Source organism: Octopus bimaculoides, chromosome 1 (assembly GCF_046866305.1).
Source record: "Octopus bimaculoides isolate indiv1 chromosome 1, ASM4686630v1, whole genome shotgun sequence".
NCBI classification, from domain to species: domain Eukaryota; kingdom Metazoa; phylum Mollusca; class Cephalopoda; order Octopoda; family Octopodidae; genus Octopus; species Octopus bimaculoides.
The window spans coordinates 88,285,858-88,295,738 of NC_142928.1; positions in this window are offsets into that span (position 1 = coordinate 88,285,858).

The following is a 9,881-nucleotide window of genomic DNA, read 5'->3' on the forward strand; positions in this document are numbered from 1 at the left end:
ATGTCTTTAAATGTTTCATATAACAGCTGTAATGTTAGTATGATTGTTATACTGACAGTGTGATAACCTACAGGTTACATCTCAAACCAAAAATCAGTACGTCTCTTCTTTTTGTTAATCTTTATCACTGTCAGCAGCAATAACAAAAAGTTGCATTTTCAGCATGATAAGGTTTCATTCTATAGAAAATGGTGAAAATGCAATAGAAACATGTAAAATCATTTGTGAAGTCTGTAGTGAAGGTACTATAGGTGAATCAACCATTTGGAGATGGTTTGTAAAATTCAAACATGGGTATTTGAACTTAGAAGATGTAGGTTACTTTTCAGAATTGCACAAAGATCTTTATCATCATCATCATCGTTTAACGTCCGCTTTCCATGCTAGCATGGGTTGGACGATTTGACTGAGGACTGGTGAAACCGGATGGCAACACCAGGCTCCAATCTAATTTGGCAGAGTTTCTACAGCTGGATGCTCTTCCTAACGCCAACCACTCAGAGAGTGTAGTGGGTGCATTTAGTGAATTTGGGTACATTCCCCACTATGATGTGCAAGCCTCTCACAACTTGTCAGAGAAAAACTGTATGAATCTGTATTTTATCTGCTGCATACTCTTAAAACAATAAAAGTGACCTGTTTTTTTTGTTTTGTTTTTTTGGAGCAATTGGTGACTGGAAATGAAAATTAGATTGTTTATGATAACAGTGTGGAAATGATCTTGGTGCTTGCATGAGAATCCACCAAAACAGTTACCAAAGCAGAATGCTCATGCAAAGTTATGCTTTGTGTCTGGTGGGATTTCAAAGGCATTATGCTTTTATGAGCTACTCCTACACAACCAGGCTATCAGTTTTGATGTGTACTACTGCCAGCTAGAGAAACTGAACAAAAGAAATTCACCAGAACTAGCCAATAGGAAAGGTGTGTTGCTAAAAGATAATGCCAAACCTCATATGTCCTTAGCTACCTGCACAAAGTTGCATAAGTTTTGGATGGTATCTCTTACTGCATTCACTATAGTTTTCCAACATTGCACCATCTGACATTGTTTAGGTCCTTTCAAAATTCCTTGAATGGAAAATCATTTAACAAGGTAGATAAAATCACATGGTTACCTTCTTTTACTCCATGTCATTCTTTAAATCAAATGTATAATTATCATGATTATCATTTCTAACATCAACTAAAACACATGTAGAAATTAATAATAATTCATACTTTTAACTTTTCACCTTCTATTAAGTAACTGCTGGAAAAAGTGATAATTTTTTTTCCCCTTATTTTAATGCTAATAGAATATGCATTTGATAGGTAAGTAATGGTATCTTCTTGGATTATATTAGTCTTAACTTTAATTAATTATAAAACAAATTTGTGATATACTAGGGTAAAGACCCCTTCAGTGATGAATGAGCACGAGACAAGTCTGGGTAAGGTTGTTTATGGAAGACCAGCAGTTGTCCATGCATACCTGCCTCCCTTTTCCATGCCATTATATGTACATAGGGTAAGGGGTAGAGACCCCCTTCAGTCATGAATGACTATGGGATTGCACCTAGAAAATTTGTTTATGGAAGACCAGCAGTCACCAATGCATACCAGCCTCCTCTTTCTATGTCACCGATGTTATCCAAGGGAATGGTAAAGGTCAATACAGCTTCGATGCCAGTGATGTCGCAACTCATTTCTACAGCTGAGTGAACTGGAGCAATGTGAAATAAAGTGTCTTGCTCAAGAACAAAACTCACAGTCCGGTCTGGGAATCAAGCTCATGATTGTGAGCCCAACATTCCAACCACTGAGCCATGTGCCTTTACGTGATATACTACCCTAAGTTAAGATGATATGAAATTTACAGAAGGCTAACAGTTACAAATATTTAAATAGCATCATATTTTTAGTCAGACATGTATTTTTGTGGGATGTTCTTAGCTATGGAAGGAGATACACATGCAAAGTGATAAATATTCTATTTTACTGTCATAATACACAAGTGTATTCATGTAGTTAAAAGTTGATGAAAGTTTTTATTAATCATAAAGATTGGTGCATGGGGAATGTGTTCAAAACAATGAGTTAAATCACTGACAGATAAATTTGTAATTATAGGCAAGAGTTTTTATATGATAATCAGTTTTTGATGTAAAATATGTAATATAGGATTGTATTCAATGAATTAGGAATGAAGAGGAAAACCTGAAAGCAAAAAGCATGCAAACATGGAAAATAGTATTACTCTCTCTTTACTCTTTTACTTGTTTCAGTCATTTGACTGCGGCCATGCTGGAGCACTGCCTTTAGTCGAGCAAATTGACCCCAGGACTTATTCTTTGGAAACCTAGTACTTATTCTATCGGTCTCTTTTGCCGAACCGCTAGGTTACGGGGACGTAAATACACCAGCATCGGTTGTCAAGCGATGTTGGGGGGACAAACACAGACACACAAACATATACACGCACATACATATATATATATACATATATACGACAGGCTTCTTTCAGTTTCCGTCTACCAAATCCACTCGCAAGGCTTTGGTTGGCCCGAGGCTATAGTAGAAGACACTTGCCCAAGGTGCCACGCAGTGGGACTGAACCCAGAACCATGTGGTTGGTAAGCAAGCTACTTACCACATGGCTACTCCCGTGCCTATATATTATTTTAAATTTCTTATGAAAAATGTTGCATTGGAGACACAAGTACTACACTTTCTCACTGGCTAAGCATACATATATAAGGAACCATTGCTACACATATCACAGAAATAAAATACATAAAAAATCATTGGTTGTTAATGCAGCCATCTCATGTGGAACTTTCCTGTAGCTAGAACCTATAATTAATACCAAAACATAATAAAAACTCAATAGATAGCTTTACCCTAATAACAAAGTAACACTAAAGCTAAAGCTAAAGTATTTGCTGATTGCTGAAAAAATCTTGACATCAATGATCAAAACATTTCAAACAGAGTAATAACAAATGAGAAACAGACACAATATTAATCCCATGATTTTGCCTGCTATAAAATATCAATTGTGGAGGCATATGGCCTAGTGGTTAGAGCAGCGGACTCACAGTTGAAGGATTGTGGATTCAAATCTCAGACTGAGTGATGTGTGTGTTTATGAGTGAAACACCAAAGCTCCACATGGCTCTGGCAGAAGGTAATGGCAAACTTCTGCTGGTTCTTTCGCCTCAACTTTCTCTCACTCTTTCCTCCTGCATCTAGTAGCTCACCTTCGACAGACTGGTGTCTCATCCAGGTGGGGAACCTATACACTAATGAAACTGGGAAACCAGCCTTTATGAGCCAGGCATGGCTTGAGAAAGACAAACAACAAAATATCAATATTAATTGTAACAAAAATTTGTTCACCCAATATATATATATATATATATATATATATATATATATATATATATAAAATTACATTTTCAGCAAGTTAACTTGGGATTCCTTAACAACAATGTCACCTTCATATAATTAAGGTATCATCGGCCTGATGAGTAGATAGCAGAGTACCCCTCAATGAGTAATTATTACATTAGAGGATCTGCAAGCTAAGAAACCTATGTAGCCTGCATTTTCCTGCTCCACTCCTTCAATTGGGATATGTATATATATATATATATATATATTATATATAGATGTATGTATGTATGTATGTATGTGCATGTATGTGTATGTGTGTGTGTATACATACATGCATACATACATACATACATACATACATACATACATACATATACAAAGCTGGCCAAAAGTCACCTGACAGTAAATGAAAGCCATTTAATTCCAAGATTTATTTATGCTTAACAAATGAATGAATTTAGTAAAAGCATCTAAATATGAAACATCATGAAAATTGTTCAAACTGAAGTCCCTCTTCAGCGGCACCATTTTCCCAAAGGAACAAATAAAATTGAATATTAAATATTTATAGAATTTTGATTTACCTAGCATCTAGCATCTAACCTAGCATCTATTCTATCAGTCTCTGTTGCAGAACTGCTAAGTTACAGGATGTAAATACACTAACACCAGTTGTCAAGCAGTGGTGGGGAACAAATACAGACAAAGAATATATATACACACAGACACATGTATATACAATGGACTTCTTTCAGTTTTTGTCTACGAAGCCTGCTCACAAAGGCTTTGGTCACTCTCAAGAGTATAGTAGAAGATACTTGCCTAAGGTACTACGCAGTGTGACTGAACCCAGAACCATGTGCTTGGGAAACAAACTTCTTACCTCATAGCCAATGATGCTCAGTATAGAAAACACTTAGTGGTGCTCAAATGATTTGAACTTACACCCTGAAATCTTTATTGAAGACTGAGTCTTCTGGGTAAAGAGTAGCTACAAGAGGAATCCAGGTGAACTGATTTAAGAATAATAATGCAAAAAAACAAATAAACACACTTGGGCTTGATATATATATATAACATACATACATATATATACATGTAAATATATATATAGGGATATATATATAGAGAGAGAAATAAAAGCTGAAAATATTCAGATGAACATTTGTGTAAAAGTATATAGATATTTATACATTTACAGAACAGATTTACGTGTAGTATAAAGATACAGATAATTAAGGGGAGAGGACATGATTTCAGTTCTGACAACTGTTTCTGGGGGCTTGGAATTATGTTACAATTGTAATGTTGATAAGATGGAGTGTGTAAAAAGTCAAGAATATGCAAGCCATATATGAAGAGGCTGTCAGCAAGATAATTAGGTGGTATTTTGTTTTTGACTTTTGTAAATTCAGTTTTGAATATTCTGAAATCTGCCTTCATACCTGGACATTTTATCTAACTGTTTTCTATAGAATCAAACTGTTGAAAAAGTGGTACTCTAAACTTCTATATTAAGGATTGCTTCAATGTTGACGATCTAAAATAGGCACGGATAACCTTTTTTGAGAAGGCAGCCTGAGACATGGCTCATCATCAGACAGGTTATATTACACAAAGAAATTGAAGGTAATTTTTCGTTAGGTGTGCCATGCAAAGAGTCCTGCAGGCAGCAGGTTGACCATGACTAATCTAAACTTTAAATTTCCTTACTCTTAGTCAAAGAAATGTCAATAAATTCACTGGTGACAATTTAAAAAGAAAAACAAATTATTACTTCTAGGTAATTTTCATCATCCATTACCTGACACACAAAATAATGTTTCATATTTGTTGCCAATCTAATACAATGCATAAAAGTAAATGTTAGTGAACTTGTACATACAGGTGAATTTTAACATGGATCTGTTTTGAGTTGATAGTAGAGATAAGAAAAAAATTCCTGACATCTTCAAACACTATTAAGCTTGGTAAACATAAACACAGAAAAGGATTATGATGAATGGAAATTTAGTTTTTGTGTCAAAATAAAAGAATCTAGAGATTGCATGTTGTTTTTATTTCCTTGTCTTTTAGTCAGGATAAAGGATGTCTCCATGACTCATTACAGAATCACTGAGACAAGTGGAAGTGTGGAAGGAAGGTATTCTTAGACTAGAAACCTGGCTTGCTAAAGGTGTCCAAGGTGCTATGCAGTGGTGCTAAACCAGTGACCGGGTGAATCTACCACAAAAGTAGGCCGTAGTGAGACTTGAACTCAGAATGTAAAGAGCCAAAACAAATATTACAAGACATCTGGTTTGCTGTTCTTAAAGATCTGCAAATCCAGTGTGCTGAGTGACATCATTGTGTTTACTTCATAAGTTGTGAAATTTGTGTTTTTGTGATCACGTGTATGCTGTAGTCTGTGATTTTGTCATGGACAGAAACAAAGCGCCAATGTGAAACTTGGAAAGTCTGCTACAGAGACATTGAACATTCTTTGGTAAGCTTATGGTGATGAGGTAATTGGTTGTACGCAATGTTTTGAGTGGCTCAAGTGCTTCAAAAGCAGAAGAACATCCCTGGAAGATGATGAGTGATCTGGAAGACCAGCCATGAATATCACTTCCAGAAATGTGGTATTGTGCATAGACACCTTTTCACCAACTTTAAAAAACCTTGCCATGTCTTCCCTAGCACTTTTTCTTTTTTTGCCAAGTAGCAATTTATTAAAGACTGATTTTACTTTCCTTGCAAACATCAGCTCTGCTGGTGAGCTACCTGCTGGTGTATTTGGATTTGGTGTCACATGGTACACTCTTAAGAATTGTTGTAGAGCTACCTTATCTATGACTTCCTTATTTGAAGGTATTGACAAAGTGTTCTGCCTGTCCATTAGATCTGGGATGGTATGGCGCCTTAGTTATATGTTCTACTGTGGACGTTTCACAAAATTTTTAAAATTCACTAGACCGAAATTGCGTTCCATTGTCAGTCTGGGATGCCAAATCTTACAAACAATTTGTGTAAAAATGTTGTCACAGTTGAGGAGGTTGGTTTTTTTTTTACACTTACAAATTTCAGGCCATTTTGCAAAACTATCAACTACCACTAAGTAGTAAAAATCATTTAAAGGACCAGTGAAATCAATGTGTAGTATCAACCACAGAACATATACTTTTGAACAATGTTTACTTTTTAGCGTGTTTAGTTTTTTACTTTGTTGCTGTTTTTGCGACTCAAGAAAGCCAGCCAACAAATTTTCCATAATTTTTTGACTTTTTTCATAAAATTCACACAGCAAAACTTTGTGAGTTTATTAACTCCTCTTCAAGTTTCTATTAAGTCCACGTGAATGGGTTTATCCTCATCAAGTTTATTAATTCCTCGTGAGTTGTTTAAATCCTCATTGCCACCATTATAATCCCGATAATGATGAATTGTTATAATGCGCACTTCAGTATATAGTATACTTAGTAAAACCAGTAAAGACATGACTATCACTGACCGCCTACTGTGTACTCTCCTGTACTGTCTCATACTCTCCTATTTATAGTGACATCTCATACCATTTGTCACGTGGAAGGGGTGTACATTATTATTAATTCCCTACAACATTTATGTACCCATCTATTCACCAGATTTAGCACCTGCAGACTTCTATCTCTTCCCCAAGATGAAAATGCAACTCAACTGTTACCATTTTAGCACTGTTGTCGAGATCCAGAGCAAATTGCAGAAGGTCCTTGACTCACAGAAAACGACTTCCAGGCTGGATTCCAAAAGTGGTTGGAACACTGGGACCAGTGTATTGCTGCATAAGGTGACTATTTCAAAGGAGATGATGTTAAAACTTAGGTAAATAAGTTTTTTTATTAAACATAACTAGTCCAGTATCATTTTGATACCACCTCGTATGTATATATATATATACATACACAGATCCACTTACAAGGCTTTCGTCAACCTGACACTATAATAGAAGACATTTGTGCAAGTACCATGCAATGGGACTGAACCTGAAACCATGTGGCTGGAGGCAAATATCTTACCACACGGGCATGCCTGCATATATCAATGAAGCTCTAAATAAGAAAATGAAACTAAATTTATGCCTTGTTTATTTGCTTTATTAGTGATGATAAAAACTTCAAAGTTTCAAACAAAACTGAAAATTTTAATAAAAATATTTCTATAGTATAGGATATACTTTTGCAAACACTCAAATCTTTTTCTAAAAGCTATTGGTAACTTTTAGACAAAGTACATTACACATCCATCGGAGAATACTTCCACTACAACATTAATTTTTAAGCCTATTTCTGTAGAGAAAACTAAAAAAGCAAAAACATAATGAATGATTTAGCATTGATGTAGTGCTCTAGTTATAACAGCAGATTGTCTTCTCCAGTTCTTAAAAGTATAATAGCACAATTTCTTTGTTTACTTAGTTATTAATCCTTCCAAATCGGAGTTTTTCCTCACCCATTAGAAACCAAGAAAATTATTTATATGTTATAAAAAGACAACAAAACAAACTATTCTTGATCAGCCAATTTCTCTACTTCCCAATATACCTAAAGTATTTGCAAAAACTATCTTTTTGCAACTTCACTCCTTTCTGAATAAAGACTATATTTGTTTCAAAAACCAGTATACTTTGCACAGAAATCATTCTGCACAGTATGCACCTATAGAATTGATTACAAAAATATTTATCAGAAACGAATGAAAATGATTAAAACACCACTTGGAATATTCAGGGACATTTGGAAAGCTTTTGAAACTCTGGATCCCAACTCTCTAAATTATATTGTTATAGAATTAGAAATCAAAGACATCAACTGTTCCACAGTTACCTTACAATATTATCTCATGTACCTTGCCCCACTTGGTGTCCTTCAAGGCTTTATTCTAGAACCCTTTTTCATTGATAACTATATGATTGACATCCCTGTGAACTCAAGATTATTTGATCTTATTCTATATGCAGATATCATATCACTGATTTACTCTTCTGTGCTGTTAGATCTGATTAGAGCAAACACAAATGGTTTAAATAATGAACATTTAAAACATATCAATTGGCTAACTAAACATAATCTCTATTGCTACATCTAAAAAAAACAAACTAAATGCATACTCTTTCATCATCATTAAAAGCACATTTCCGATGACTCAATCCTTCAGCTTGAATTTTATGGAAATGGAATAGAATATGTCGACCATTTTAAATTTACAGGAATTACTGTTGCTAAGAATTGTGAATAGAAACCACATATTGATCTAACTTGCAAGTAAATAATTACTATTCATATTGAATATCGTACAAAAAATGGTTTTCCTATACATATGCTACTAAATTTACTAGAATCTTATTAGTTGTCATCTAAATATTATTTTATGGAGACAGGAGCATCATCCTAATAGCCTGAGCCTATACAAAGTAGAACCCAAAGACTAGTTTTAAATGAAAGATGTACCTCAGGATGTACTGATTCGCTTTATCATAATACTTAACTTTTAAAGTTTTTATAGACATGTTCACACTTGCACAAATCAAATTTTATAATAATGTACTCTATCTAAATTTTTCTTGGCTCTAGTTACCAAGTAACTCTGACAAAGCCATATATCCATGTATACATTATACAATCAACATTCACAAGACTCATATACACTTATAATCCCTTTCAAAAATTATTCCTGATAAGCTAAATCACTAAAAATTTTAAAAAGACATGAATAATGACAACCAACTATGTAGCACAATAAACTTCAAAACAGAAACTATCAGTTTTTATTTGTCCAATGAATTATGTAATATCAATGATTTCTATTCGTGTTGATCATTTATATGGCATTTGCAAATAGATTGTAGTTCGTGTCTTATGTAAATCATCATAAATCAGTACTTTTCAAACATTTCTTTTTAATATCAAAGCTTTTGTGTTTGATAGACTCGTTGAACCTTCTCAATTCTAGGATTTGCTTCCATGTTTGGAATTTAGTATGAAATGTCTGAGAATAGAGTATTAGTGGACATCATCAATACTCTATTCTTAGCCACTTCTTGTTTATTATAAGTTCTCCAAGTCATAACCATGTGGTCCAGTACTACCTGTATATGACTGTATGGTTGGTGACTAAATCAGCCCACAATTGGGCATGCCCAGTGCATGTGGTGGTGGTGGTGGGTGTAGGTAGATATCCTGTAAGATAAAAAAAATCTAAATGTGTCACAGATGGCTGAAGTCATATTTGTATTGCTTCCTAAATGTTAAGTTGTGTAGATTAGTAGAAAGGATTTTTATCTCAATGTTGTCTACCAAGCTACCATGCTTATCATTGATATGTTGCAGAGTACTGATGTTGGTTTCTTTTCATTGTATCATGCAAATATACACTTCCATTCTTTCACATATGCTATGCACTGTTTCTCCTATTCAAATTGTAGCAGTGTAATTACAAACCAATGAATCAATTAATTAACTAATCAATTGATAATAAAACTTAAATGA